General features: G+C 39.0%; 1 long non-coding RNA gene across 1 annotated transcript; it reads right to left on the reverse strand.

Moving 5' to 3' along the window:
* Window positions 1–1,548: 1,548 nt before the first annotated feature.
* LOC144282838 (uncharacterized) lies at window positions 1,549–9,975 on the reverse strand. The gene is made up of 6 exons (XR_013351249.1): window positions 8,577–9,975; window positions 7,523–7,995; window positions 6,526–6,788; window positions 4,026–4,210; window positions 2,526–2,563; window positions 1,549–1,673 (listed from the first exon to the last, which is right to left on the reverse strand). It is a non-coding gene; the product is annotated as an uncharacterized LOC144282838 (long non-coding RNA).
* Between the last annotated feature and the right edge of the window lie 5,484 nt (window positions 9,976–15,459).

Below are 15,459 nucleotides of genomic sequence, written 5' to 3' on the forward strand. Positions count from 1 at the left end.
TTCAAAAATGTTTTTGTTGGAGGTCAAAGATACCCTCTTTTTTTATTATTGAAATGAGGAACGGTCTAAAGTCAATGATCTATCTCTACATTTAAAAAAATTTAAAAAATGAAGGGCAAATTAAACCTAAATCACACATAAATATAAGAGTAGGGGCACTTGGGTGGCTCAGTCAGTTAAGTGTCTGAGTTCAGCTCGAGTCATGATCTCAGGGATCTCCTGGGATTGAGCCCAGCAGGGAGTCTCCTTCTCCATCTCCCTTTTCCCCCACTTATGCACACATGTATACTCTCTCTCACTTACTCAAATAAATCTTCAAAAGGGGAAAAAAGGTAAGAGTGGAAATCAATGAAATAGAAAAATCAATGCAGAATATCAGTAAAACCAAAACCTAATTGTAGAGAAAACAAAAGTGGAAAGACCTTTAGACAGCAAATAAGAGAGCGAGATATTTTTACCCTGGTATCACAAATGAAGACACTGAGACATGCCGTGGAGAATAAATGTTCTTGAGGTTATCTACCCATTAAGTGACAGGATCTTAAACCCATGTCTGCTGAGTCTAAATTCCATGTTATTTTCAATATGCCAGCAGTGAGTAGACTACATTGTATATTGTGGGGTGTCATGGACAGACAAGTTTTCCCATCTATTTTCCCTCAGCCTGAAATGTACGACCAAGCACTAAAAATGGAAGTGGAATACTTTTAGCACCTAAAGTTAGACACACTGTCATATTACTATCTATCAAACAGTAGTATTATGAGTTTATTTCCAGAGTCACAGCATATGGCTGTTCAATAGAGAACTCTAATCAGTACTTCGCACTATGGTCTGGGCGAGTGGCTCTTCTGCAGGTGTGCAGCAGGCCACTTTCACGACTACACTTGGTGGTTGCTCTGGTTCATTCATTAATTCACCAGATATTTACTGAGTGTCTGCTACGTGCTAAGCACTGGGATAGACTCTGAGGACACAAAGATTAGGAGGGATCTTAGAGTCTAGTGGGGAAAATGAGCAAAGGGACAGGTAATTGTAATACATCATAGTGAGAGCAGAATGAACTGGTGACTCTTACGAGAGACTTCTAATTTAGAGGAGGAGTGAATATTGGGATTTGCCTCTATTTTCTTACCATATGGGCTTTTTACTCTTGTGCCACTAACCTAGGGTTTCGGCTCCACACAGGTAGTGCTGCACCGAAGGTCAAAGTAGTGATGGCCTTGTTCCTGGCTCCTTTATGGGAAGATTATGGTGGACTCTTAGAGATGTGGGTTCATTATAGATCTCTTAGGTAGTTAATCTATAAAGCAAACAAACCCGTGTCTGACTTGATTGTCTTTCTTTTTAATGTCAAAGTTATTAGACTAACAGACTCTTCCCATCAATGACAAAGCTGAGAAGAAACAGGAAGGGAAGGGGATGGAGAAACCTCCTTCTCCCAGAGCTACAAATATCTCAAGCACTGTACTTGTTCATGAGTGTCTTGTTCATGATGAAATCCCTCTCCCACCCACACCCTGCACATGAGCTAGTGCTGGATTGTACTTCACCATCAAATGTATGAATGGATGATTGAATCTTAGACGCATGAAAGTACTAGCCAGGGAATGTGGACGTTTCAGTGGGTAGGAAAGAATCTTCCAAGCAGAGTGAACAGCATTTGCAGAACCCTGCAAAAAAAAAAAAAAAAAAAAAAAAAAAAAGCAAGGAAGGAAGACTATGCAACAGAAGTTCCTGTAACATAAAATAGCCCAGACTAGCAAGAGAATTGAATAGAAAGAGGTTTATAAGATCTGAAAGTTAGAAATGTAATTGAGTCCAATCACTGCTCAGTTCAATCATTTGGCATCATGCCTTGCTGACTAAACTGTTTCCCTTTCTATGGGCTGGGTAAACATTCACTAGCGTATCATAATATCTAGTTAATAAAACATTAAACCACCTTCTCTATGTCAATTTGCACTTATGGGGGTATCAATAAATGAATCTATCATTGTGGGTATAAGCACATGTGAGATTTGAAATACAATGTATTTACAATTATCTCCAATTTTAGTGACTTTATCTGAATTTTCATGGTTGGGAAGTTTGGAAAATCATGCTATAATTTAAAGATACTGTTAATCAATCTGAAAATTAACATTTTCTCTCTTGTGCTTGCAGCAATAGCTTCTGAGAACTTTATTTCAATTAGAAATGTCCAATTATAATAAATGCCTCTAATGAAGATGTAAAAGGACAAGGATAAAAGTGAAGAAACAGGAAGACTGAAGAGATAGGTTCTAAAGGGCAACCATTATTCAGTTTCTTGTAATTGCCTTCAGAATTCCCCACCTCCCTTAAAAGAAGAAAATCTGAATTATATATAATGTATTAGTAACAATTGTACTTTGGGAGTTTTTCCAGGCAACTCACATAAATGGGATAACAAGTGCATGTGAGGTCATGTGTATCCATCTGAGTACTTAATGATAATAATATTAATTTTAAAGTACGTTAGGAAAGAAATGGTTAATCCTTACCTATTGTTCTTAGGTACCTGTTGTCTTGTTCAGATACACTTGTGGAGAAGGTAGAAGAAAATAAATTGTCAATTGCCAGCATCTATTCATTTTAACCTATGAGCTCATATTTTAACTCTAAGAATTTTTAAATGTCTTAATTCTTAATTACTAGGACATTAATTCTGCAAGCTCTGAGTTCATGTGGGAATATTTACTGATCAGCTTGTAAGAAGCAATTAAAATTCAAGGGTTCTTCCAATCACACAAGTTGCTTTAGAATCAAAGCCTATTTGAATGAAATCTATAAGCACAACATTTCTTTCAGCAAATCAGCATCTAAGGATGGAAGAGCACATGCAAATTGATGTCTGTGTAAGAAGATAGATTTAAGTCCAGAGGCAGGGGAGACTTTGACAAACTTGTCCCTACTACAAATAATGAATTTTTGCCCATAAGGAAGCCTAAGGCTTTTAGGAGACTCCATAGGAGGTCTATGTAATAAATATATGTCTACTATTTGTCTACTATCTACTATTATGTTTCCATGATTTAGTTTAATTCTCACATTTCTATGAGTTCAAGAGGTTGGCTCTATCATTTCTATTTTCCTTGTAGGGAAAGTGAGGAAGACAAACTTGACCAATGACACAGCTTAGAAGAGGAGCAACCAGGATTTGAATCGAATTCTAACCCCAAAGCCTCTGTTTTTTCTTCTCTACCCACAAAGTGCCAATTCTACATAAGCCTTTTGGAAATATGCAGTTAGTGGTTTGGGATATATAGCAACTTTAGTCCTGGTGCTCATACATCAGTACTTGTCTTTCCTTCAGAATAAAAGGGATGATTCATTGTCATGGGGAAAAGTCTAAAATCACCTATCCCTATAGAAAAGCCCACCTAAAGTACTCTAAACAGAAGAAACTCAAAATGAATGTATTCTATTTACTGTGGTTCACATTTAAATATTACTCTATAGACAAAAAATTGACATCTGTGGCTGTTAATATAATCACAAAGGTAGAGAACCTTCTCTCATCTCTTCTTGAATGTGAAACATTTAAACAAGAAAATTTCTCCAAGAATGTTGTTATTGTTATCACAAATTAACCATAATCTCCTTCCAGATTCCAATTCTGGAAAATCTGCCTCAATAAAATTCCATTTAAAAAAGAAATAAGGTACAGAATGAACCACAGGCTTCCTCAGGGAAACTAAGGCAGGGGCAGGGCCAGTGATGAGCTTCATGGATTTCCTTTTCTTCTAGTCTTGTTTAGGTATTTAAACAACACAAGAGCTAAGGAGGCTGTCACTGAAGGTAAGACTGCGTGATGAGGACCCGAGGAGAATCGGAGATTCTAAACCTCCTGCTCATTGCATGTCTGTGGGTAATTCTTCCCAGCTACACCCCTAATCCTCCACTAGCTCTTCTTCCTTATGGCTCTTCCCAGATACTTTACATCTCAGACATTTGGAAACTATTTCAAAGTGAGGGCCTATAAATAACACTTCCTGTCATACCTAGATGTAGCAGAGAAGTTAGAAACATGGACTCTGGAGCCGTGTGGCTTGGATTTGTATCACAGCTTTACCATAGACTTGGGCATGTGAAACATGCTTCATTTCTCCATATATATAATATGGTAATGGCAGCATCTCCCGCACAGAGTTGTGGTGAAGGCTAAGTGTGGAACAACAAATAGTACCTGGAACAGAGTAGGTTTTCAGTAAATGTTAGCTGTTGCTAATATTTTGAAGAAGTAGTAAGTTGAATTCTCCACCTCCATAGCCGTATACAGTTGATCCTTAAACAACATGGATTTGAACTGCATGGCTCTACTTACACACAGATTTTTTTACAGAACAGTTCCATAAATGGATTTTCCTTTTGGCTTTCTTACTAACTTTTCATTTTCTCCAGCTTACTTTATGGTAAGAATACTGTGTATAATACATACAACATTACAAAATATGTATTAACTGCCTGTTTATGTTATTAGCAAGGTTTTTGGTCAATAATACACTATTAATAGTTAAGTTTGGGGGAGTCAAAGTTATACATGGATTTTCAAGTCTAAGTGCACAGGGGTTGGTACCCCTAGCTCCCATGTTTTTCAAGAGTCAACTATAATTATCAAAATTCCATTGATACTTCAATTTAGTTGTGAAAAACAGGGATTTTGTTCTAATCTTCATCATATTCTCATAAAATACTCAGAGAAAAATATCCCATCTGTCTATAAACAATATTTCAAACATCACTGGTCACTAACTACCCTCCACTCAAAACTTTTCCGTGCTCCTACACTTTATGATTACATGATATTAATGAGTTGAAGGAGGAGCATTCACATTTTGCTATGTTTATGTCCTTCAACTTTTAATGTAATAAATATTTTCATTTATTTTTTAATTCACTCTTGGTGACAACTCACCTAATGGCATGTCAATCTTTTCATGATTTTCCCCCTATATAAACACATGGCCTTTGAAACCAACAACAGTTGTTTTGCTTTCTTCTAAATCATATAAACAATTAGATTTACAGATGGTGATCCACTAGTCCCAGTTTTCTGGGGACTTTCTAGATTTAAGCACATGAGGGTAGAGCCTGACATGGGGCTCCATCTCACCACCCTGAGATCATGACCTGAGCCAAAACCAAGAGTTGGACGCTTAATGGATTAAACCACCCAGGCATCCCACCCCATTGTATTGTTATGAAGACTACATGGAGGGATACAGGAGAAAAACCTAGAACAAGACCTGGCACAATCCAAGTATTTTAAAAAGTATTGTATCATGCTATTACTTTGAACCAATCACTGCCTTCAGTGAGAGGGCAAGATACAGACTAAATTTGACTATGGCCTTCAAGGAGCAATACAGATGCTTTGGGGAAGTGATCCTGGGTCTAGGTCAAGCAAGGCTATCCTAAAGAACGCTGTGTTTATTCTCTGCCTTTAGTTTAGGAAAGGGGCCTAACCTCTCTATGTATTCATTTCTTTACAAGCTTCATAGAATCTACTGTTAGAATTAATCTCAATTCACTTCCAGGTTTCAGGTGTATTTAGTCTTCAGTAACTTCTCTTCCCAAATAGGACATCAGGACGTTTAACATTTCAGGCACATACCAGGGTCAACAAAAATAGCTTTTGCCTCTGTCTCACTGCCTTCTATTTTGAATATTTGTGTTAATAATGTGCTTCCTTGGTGCTCTAAACCAAAGGATTGTTTTCATCCTAACCTTTTCATAGGTTGTCTTCAAAGAAATGTTGCCAGAACATCAATATGTTTTCCATTAGAAAACTGAAAATTTGTTCTCCACATAGTTCAGTATAAATGTGGGTATAATTGAGGATGTCTCACTCAGCCAGCCATGCTGTCATCAGGCATTTGTCACAGCCCCCCTCCCTGTCCCCAAATTCTATCCTGCTCTCCTGGCTTTCCCACTTTGTTCTTAGTCTCTCCCTAATTCTGCAGAGTGTGCCACCTTTCACCACACAGGGAGATGATTAGTGATGTGCATCTGGGTACAATTATTAAAAGTGTAATTATTATTTACACTACTCCTACTGAAACAATCATGCCCATCATATCTTACTTGGTTTTATTAATTGCCAAACTCTTCCTTTGACTCCCTCAACAACATGGTACCTACTACTCAGTTTTCTTCATTGGAGAAACAAAAGTGGTTAAAGAAGGTAATGAGATCTTTCCCCTTGCTTCTACCTTGTGCATTTAGTCATTAAGGGCAAATAGGTATGGCATCTAAAGAGTGAGCAGCGGCTACAGGGAAGCTTGGAGCCCATCTCTAGAGCCACACGGGTATACCATTAGCCACAGTGGCCCATGATTCAGTTAAGTCCCACCACAAGCCAGGCTACCTTCCTGATCTCCTTCATAGGCCAGTCCAGGTACCCATAGAAGCAGCATCCTGGAATCAGAAGATCATGGAATTTTATACAGGCTTGGAGTTGGGTCCCTCCAAACAAAAGTGACTCAATCGGTGAATTTTTACCTGTTTAAATTTCCTGTGGGGCTCTTCTGAGATTCAAGTTCAGCAGTGGATGCAGGGCTTCATCTTCTGAATGGCTCACATTCCTCCTCATGTTCATTTCCACATTTCTCTGCCACATTCCAGACTGCTTTATCTTCTTTGATTCTCCTACTTAATGAAGTTTTTCTTTTACTATCTTAACTATACGGAGAACTATTTCTTTATTTTCTTGAAGGTCTTCATAGGCTGGAGGCTAGAATTCACATCCCATTACTGCATCTTCCCTTAAGTAAAAGAGTAATCATTTACTGAGTTCTAATGATTCCACTTCCATGGGTTTTTATCACATATTCTCTATCTCTCTTTTTTAATCCCTCTGACACAATCCTGATAAAAACAATAAAACTACAATTTATAGAAGGTCTGTTGTGGGTCAGGCACTTTGTATACATTGTCTCTAAATCCTTCCCAGTACCATGCAGTGAAGAGGTTATTGTCTCTATGTGGCTCTTTTCTATTTCACTTACTATGATCTGATACATACATATATACTTTATATGTCTATTCATTGCCACAACCAACTGGAATGTAAACTCCATGAGGACAGGGATATTTGTTTGGTCATCACCATATCACCAGTACCTAGAACTGGTAACAGGTTGGCAAGGACCCATCATTTTAATTTAGAGCATAGCATAATGTCTAGCATTTATGTATCACCCAATAAATATTTGTTGAATTAATTAAGAGATCAAGAATGACACACAAGACTCCTTTTCTACTTCTGTCTGCTTATATTTTATTTTTGACTTTTCATAACAAATTGACCCATTCTGTATTTATTTATTTATTTGTTTGTTTGTTTATTTATTTATTTATTTAGTGAAGAGGGGCAGGGAGAGAAGCAGAGAAGGAGAATCTTAAGCAGACTCTATGTCCATTGCAGACCCTGATACAGGGCTCAATCTCACAACCCTGAGATCACGACCTGAGCTAAAATCAATGTACAGACACTTACCTGACTAAACAACTGAGGCTCCTCAAGTTCTAGGTATTGCACCTTCTATAATTGTGGCATCTGGTTAGGTGGTCTCTGCAAGATATTTGTCTTTACATCTTGTGTTAAAGCTTCAGGTCCACTCATTAGGCAGCCATTCCCAGGAAGGGAAGATGGAGATACAGTAGGAGAGAGCAAGAAAAAGTTGGAATCCATGAATATAATCTGGAATCCACAAGGAAAGACTGAAACCTGTGCCATTTCCTCTTGCCTCTGACCTTGATGATGTAGGAATCTGCAGAAATCAGGGCCTTTCTTCATAGAGTTAAATACACACACCTGCCACAGGATTCAGAGACACTGAAGAAGAATCCTGAGGAAGGTGGAGCCCTCAGAGGCCTGACAGTTGCCTCATGTGAATGAGTTAGACATCTGTAAGTTACAAAGTGGTCCTCCATATAGCTTACAAAAATATCCCTTGTGGCTCACCCCATCTGGAAACATACAGAAAAAGGAATTCTGAGAAATGTAGTTCAGTTTAGCAAAGTTGACACATTACAAAGCTGCCTCTCATATCTTCCAATTAATTGCTCATGACAGTTTTGAGTTGCATTTCCTATTTTTCCAGTGATTAATAACCCACCTTAATAAAGACTAGAAACTGGTTTTGTCTTTTATAAAGGTCTTAAGGTATTACTGAATTCCTATGTCTTGCCTCTACTATGCCACTTACAATTTAATAGGATACTGTCACTTAAATTAACTTCTCTATACATTTGTCTACAAATAACACTAAATCGAAATAAACACAGAAATAAAAATAATGCCTTAAAATGTTTAAGGCATTAAAAACTATTTTATAATTTTAAGGCATTTTAAGGAAAATTAAAAAGTATTTCTTTTTCATATAAAAGAGGAAGTCTAGAGCTGGTTTGTCTGTGAACATAAGAAACTCAAGTTTTCTCTATCAATAAGTTGTAGCATCTTTAAAGTTACTTCATGGTCCATGAAGGCTGCTAGATCTCTAACCATTGCACCTACTTTCCAGGAAGAGATAAAAATTCAAAGAGCTTACCTCCCAGCTCCCTTGCAGATTTCTTGAAGATTTCCTGGAAATCCTGAAGAGCAACTTTCACTTGTGTCTCAGAGCTTCAAGAGAATTCAAGAGCTGAGAATTATAGCTATGTACATTGCTTCAGGGGTAATGAATATTGGGAAGGAAATAGCAACATCTGCCACAGTTCCTAAGAAGAAAAACTTCCTACACAAATCATACTTACCTGGATAAGATATTGCTTACCTTCCTAAGAATGAGAATAGTACTGAATATGAGGTGAGCTTTAAAACAGTTAATTTTGTGGCAAGTGACTTCATTCAGCACTGTCAACAAAGACTTTTGAAGCTCTGCACTTACAATGTGGGTCTTACAGAGAAAGTCTTCAAACTCTTAAGCTGAAGCAGTGGAGATAATACAGAAACCCAGATTCTGTGGTCAAAGACACGAAATGTGAATTTCTGTAAAAGGTGTGCAGAGTGTTATGAGAGCTCAGCGGGACACTGGGTACACATCAGTGGGCAGTGATGGCCAGAGGAGCTGGAGGCTGATGGAGATGGGATTCTGGATGGGGCCCAGGCTGCACACAGAGACCTCCATGAAACCATCCTGGTTGAAACCAGCTTGTGGAGACTGTAAGGGTCAGCCAGATGGGGGCTCATCAGTTTACCAGCAGGCCTTTTCCCAATTGAGGGAAGGAGGGGACCCTGAGAAGAACTTGATATGGTTCCAGAGGACCTGCAGAAGTGGAGGAAGCAATGCAGAATTTACTTTGGACACAGAATTCGTGTCTGTTTAATATCGTAGGGCGTGAGCCTGAACTTCCCACAGTTCCTTGCAGGTACTACTTTAAAGGTAGTTGTTCATTCACCTGATTATACTGTTGTCAAAACACTTCCCTGTCTTCATCATTAAGAGTGTTATGCCAAAGAAACAAACTTTGTTTGTACTGCCTTCCCCCTTAGCTTTAAAAAAAAAAAGTTAGTCAAAATTTGCTTGTCACTTAGCCATGTTGATTTTTTATATGAAATATGACTACACTCTAACGAGACTAATATCTTACAAATGCAGTGGCATGTATGCATCTTAGTGAATGCCAATTACTTCAAAGTGTCGTGGGGGAGGAAAGCAGGGTTCCAGTGGCTGCTATTGTTCCAAACATTTGGGGAGCTCATATTCTAGGATTCAAAGACAGTGTGGCTATTAGGGGTGGGGGAGCACTGTCATGTATGCTTCTTGTTTTCTATCCTGCTTGAATAAAGGAGGACTCAAAGAATGAGTCTGTTCAAATGGTAGGCACTGTCTGCGGAGGCCCAGAGCATATGGTTAAGAGCACAGACTCCAGGGACAGAGCTCCCAAGTTCAAACCCTAGCTGTGCTCCACATGAGCTGGGCAACCCTGAGTGAGTTTCTTCCCATCTTTGCTCTCGATGTTCTCACCTGCAAAGTGGGGATACTAAAAATAGTTTTACTCAAAGGGCCTGGGGCAGACCTGAGGCTTCAGGTCAGGTTTAAGTTATTTTAGCTGCAAAGATAAGGTCCCTGGGAACAACCAGAAGAGGAATACTATATTGCTAAACAAAGAAGTATGAACATTAAACTTATATTTTTTTCCTCACAAAATATTCTTAAGCAATTAAGTTAAATATGAACAATCGAGTACCTGCTATTTTAAAAGAAAATTAAAATGGAGCACTCTTTATAATTAATTTCTTAAATCTTTTAAAAATAACAGATTCTCAATAATGTAAAGAAGGAGCAGAACAAGGTGCTTCTAAATTAGCATACCTGTTTTGAAGACAAATTAAAAGTTACAGAGAAAGGAAAGGACAGTCTCTAATTCCTCATCTAGCTTTTCTTCAAGAGCGTGGAGTCAAAGCTCTGTGCTCTGCGATGATTTGACTGCCTCCTCTCAGTAATCTATGTACCTAGAGTTGTGTCAGCCTGCCTGGTCAAATTTAGTTTGAGCGAACAAATTGAAAAAGTAGAATCAGTTGTTGGTTACTTTTAAAGATCTTCAAATTGCTTAATTACAGTCTTTACTGAATTTATCAAATCTATCTTTATTCCTCATTAAGAACAGAGCAGTTATCCTCAAACCACACGCGAAAACAAGACCACCCTCTGTGTAGTTACAAGGCCCTGGCGCCAATGGATCCATTGGGCTCCACAACTCACACAGAGGGCAGGACAGCAGACCAATCAAGCACGCCTGCCAACATTAAGTGATTCTTGCTGTGAAACTGTTCACACGCTCTAGAAATGTTAAGGGGCATTTGGGGTTTTGCATGAGTATGTAAATTCAGGTGTGTGGATGACTATGCAAACAATAATTTTGACCAAAAGTGTGTTTCTTTTTTCCCAGATAGACCCAGATTTGAAGAAGCCACGTGGGTCCTTGACTGTGTGTTTAGGTACTTTGCAACTCATGGCCATGGGTAGAATATTCTAGTTATTGGCCATGGCTGTCTCCTTCATTCATTTCCAAAAAGATATATTTGTTTTCAGGCGGTGTATCCCTATTTATGCAACATGTATAGGCGTTCTTTCTGGTTGTGAGCATTGCATGTGTACAAGCAATACCTGGAAGTAATTTATACAATGAGCTTGAATCAGATGGAGGGGGAAACCTTTATTAATGCACAAAACAGAATTCTTTCAAATTAAGATGAAAGACTGTTTTTGCAGTACACATTTGCAGTGGATTTCAACTATCATCTTTACTCTTTCCCTATTATTTGCTTTTGTCCCCTCTATTTCAAAGTGTTAATCTGATGCTTTGAGAGTTTCCTTTAAAAACATTTTAGATGCTCATTATGAACTCACTGTAAGCAGTTCAAAGGAAAATCTCTAGGACTTCTGTAAGTTTTAGGAGATGTGAAGAACACCGTTGTATCTGGCATGATATTATGTTTTGACCTTCAGAACACCAGTAGGAATGTCAGTAAGTGGCAGCAGGATATATATGAGCATTATATGGATGCATGAGAAGATAAAGTATCATTTTCCAAAATGAATTCTACTGGACTTGGGTATGAAATACACACACACATACACACACATATGGAGCAGGAGAGGTGGGAGAAGAGGGAATTCCATGGTCCAATACATTGGGGAAATGCTACACACCACACTCTATCCCTTCCTAGAGACATCCAATACACTTTATTATCTTAAAAAGTATGGAGTGCACTGTAATGAAGAAATCTGTTTAACCTAAAATTTCTCTACATATCTGAACCACAGAATCCTCATCACTTGGAATTAGCAGGACTTGAGTTTTCAGGAAAACACCTAGGGAACCATTCTCTCAATAATCACCAATTAAGGCCTGTATTAATGATTAGCCAATGCATTAATTTTTAATTAATTCTCCTAGAAATTCTAATCATATTTTTCCTGTGAGCTAAATTATTTTATCTCTACAATAGTCATTTGTGTTGTTTGAACCTCCATAAGTTTGGAACACTGGAATGTTGAAGTTTTGTCTTTAGAAGCCAAGAGATGAGGCCTTATTTAAATCAAGAGATAGTTACTTTTCTAACCTGAATATTAGTTTGCCAGTGGTCTTTGCTTCTTCCACTCCCAGCTAATAATTGCAGTCATTCCCACATGCCTCCCATGTGCCCGCTGAGGAGTAAAATAGTATTTCCCAAGAGGCAGTTAGGTCAGATCAACCCCATTTCACGAAGAAGAAAATGGAGCTGTGGTCAGAATGCTGAGGAACTTCCCTAATAAGCAAGGAGAAAACCCAAACCCAGGTCTGTCAGACTCCATCAGCTCTCTTCTGGAGCACATGGCCTCCCCCTACTGTGAGCTCACCTGCCTCCCCCAGGGCTCAACTAAACACCATGGCCTGTGCACACCTGCGTCTCCACTGTCACCACACTGCTTTACAGTTGCTGGCTGATCCATTCTCTTCTTCACCAGTGTGTGGAGTCTACTGTGCTGCCTCTGCTTAACAACCTTCTTGTCTCAAAATACCCAGAATTCACCTCAGGACCTTGGCAAATAGCAAGTGTAATAATAGCTAACACTGAATAAGTAGTTCCTTTGTGTCAGACTTGATGTGGTTGCTTTAAATGTATTAGCTCTTTTTCTCAAGCACTGTTACTATGGTTGTGTCACAGAGGAGAACCCTGAGGCTCAGAGATATGAAGGAATGTGTCCAAGGAGACACATCTAGGAAGTGACAGGGGCGGGGGTCTGCACACAGTAGGGGCAAACGGACTCCCTGCTGAATAACTCATGAATAAGAAAAGCTATGATATCTTTTGAATTCTTTTTTTTTTTTTTAATTTTTTTTTTTAATTTATTTATGATAGTCACAGAGAGAGAGAGAGAGGCAGAGACACAGGCAGAGGGAGAAGCAGGCTCCATGCACCGGGAGCCTGATGTGGGATTCGATCCCGGGTCTCCAGGATCGCGCCCTGGGCCAAAGGCAGGCGCCAAACCGCTGCGCCACCCAGGGATCCCTATCTTTTGAATTCTTATTCTATACTTGTACCATTCTAAAGGCTTTATGTGAATTTTGATTTTTAGTCCTTACAACTCTGCAATTCTTTTACAGAATTGTAAAAGTGGGTGGCTGATTATTCGGCCCCCTATTTTTTACAGAGAAGGAAATGGAGCAGAGAGAGCTGAAATACCTTACTGAAAGCCACAAAGCCTAGCAGGTGATGGGACTGGGATTAGAACTGGCTCCAGAACCAAGGTTCTATGAATGAATAATTAAGTTTTTAGACACTGAACTAATTATAACACAACTCAGTAGAGAATCACACACCAAAACATTTTTCATTTTCAAGAAGTAATAAAACATGTTGCCAGTAGCCTCCGTTATGAAATTCTCCAAAAGGACACGTGGTTTTTCTTAAGCGAGAGAGAATATTTTGGTACAGCACTCTTCTTGTGGCTTGTATGTTTAAAGCAAAATTCATTATGATTTCAGTTTGGCCTCTCTTAGGAGAAAGATTTGAAAAATTTGAAACTGATTGTTGAAAAAGAAAGCAAATCATCAGGCGGATAGCCTCTAGATATTTCCTAAATTCCTTTGCATAACATGCCTATTCTATATCTTTATACTCTCCCTCAAAACAAATATTCCTCAGCTCTAAGCTGCCCTACAGGCCCAAGAACCAGAAATAAATGGAAATGGTTAAGTGAGAAGAGAAAACAACAAACATCATTAAAAAACTTTGTATTTCCATATATGACTCTGGGAGGGCAGTTGTCAGCAGCCCAACAGCTGTGTAATGTTCAGCAAAAATTTGCCTCTCTGGATTTATGGAGTATAAAAACAGCCATCATAAGATCTGAAAATGATGAGACCAGTCCTGGAATCGCCGTGTCAACATTTAGAAAGTGCAGTGGAAGGGAAATAAAAACCATAAAATCATGGGTGACCGAAGGTGCAGGCATGCCACACACAAGCAGTTTTTTCCATAAGGAAACGTTGATTATAGGCGAGCTGTAGATGCCCAGCAGGCGGGGGCCAGTAGGCGGTGGCCAGGGGCAGGTGGCCAGGGCAGGTGGACGAAAGGAGGCCTCTGATACTTTGGTGATTGCCGAAGAAAGGAGGGTGTTCACATTCTCTTTCTAAGTCACCTGGCTCTTTAGTGATATCAAATCTAGCTACTTCAGTGCCAGAGATTGTGACAGAGCAGCTTCCATTGTACCCTGAGACCTGAGTGCTGATGAAATGATAATGACTCCTAATAGTGAGCACTTCTTGTGTTAAAAATACTCTTTATCTGTCCCTTTATTTATTTTTGTTGTTGGTATTGTTTACTTATTTATTTGTCTTAAACAACATTTACTGTCCCATGGTTCTGGAGGCTGGAAGTCTGAAATCAGGGTGTTGGCGGGGTTGGTTTCTTCTGGGGTGTCCCCTTATTTAAACCTTAAAAAAAAAAACGCCATGAGTAGGTACCATTGCCAACTTTGCTCTACACATGAGTAAACCAAATCATGGAGAAATTAACTAATTAGTCCAAGGTAAAATAGGCAAAAAGGAAAAGCCCAGAATTCAAAGGGAGACAATCACAACCAAGATTTCATCTTCTTAATATTCCATGCCAGAATTCAGCAAACAGCAGCCTGCTAGCCAAATAGGTCCACTGCCTGTTATTTTAGTGGCCCATGAGCCAAGAATAGTTTTTACAGTTTTAAATGGTTGGGTAAAAAAATCAAAAGAAGAATAATATTTCATGACACATGAAAGATTTAAATTTTATTGTTCATAAACAATGTTTGATTGTAACACAGCCACATGTTCTCATTTCTATGTTGCCCAAGACTGCTTTTGGGCTTCAATGGCAGAAGTCAGCAGTTAACCACAGAGGTGGTATGGCCTGCCATGTCAAAAATATTTATTCTCTGGCCTCGTACAAAACAAGTTTCCCACTCAAAAACTCACAAACAAACAAACAAACAAACATTTAAGTTTCCCATTGCCTGGTCTATGCAATGCTGAGCGAGAGCTGAGAAGGATTCTCCAGATCTGCTTTCCCCAAGTGATGATCTGTCCCACCGCTGTCCTGGCAAACCTTCCTTCCCATCTACCCCCCGTCTATTCACTCTCATATCTTTGCTCCTATGTGTGAATGTGACACAGTGCCAAATTTCTGACCTACCACCAATAGACTAGCTTATTGTGTCTCAAAATATTTGGATAGAAATATAAGCCTAGTATACTAGCAAAACCAGATAATGGCATTCTTCAAAATGGAACTAGACACAAAATCAAGTTTCCAAAGTATAGTTACTGTGACTTTAAAAATATTGGGGCCAGTATTCAAGTGGGAGGGGGAAAGAAGCATTTAATATCTCTTTTTAAGGACACCTGGGTGGCTCAGTGGTTGAGTGCCTGCCTTCAATCCAAGGCGTGATCCTGGATCCTGGG

Source organism: Canis aureus, chromosome 14, assembly GCF_053574225.1.
Source record: "Canis aureus isolate CA01 chromosome 14, VMU_Caureus_v.1.0, whole genome shotgun sequence".
NCBI classification, from domain to species: domain Eukaryota; kingdom Metazoa; phylum Chordata; class Mammalia; order Carnivora; family Canidae; genus Canis; species Canis aureus.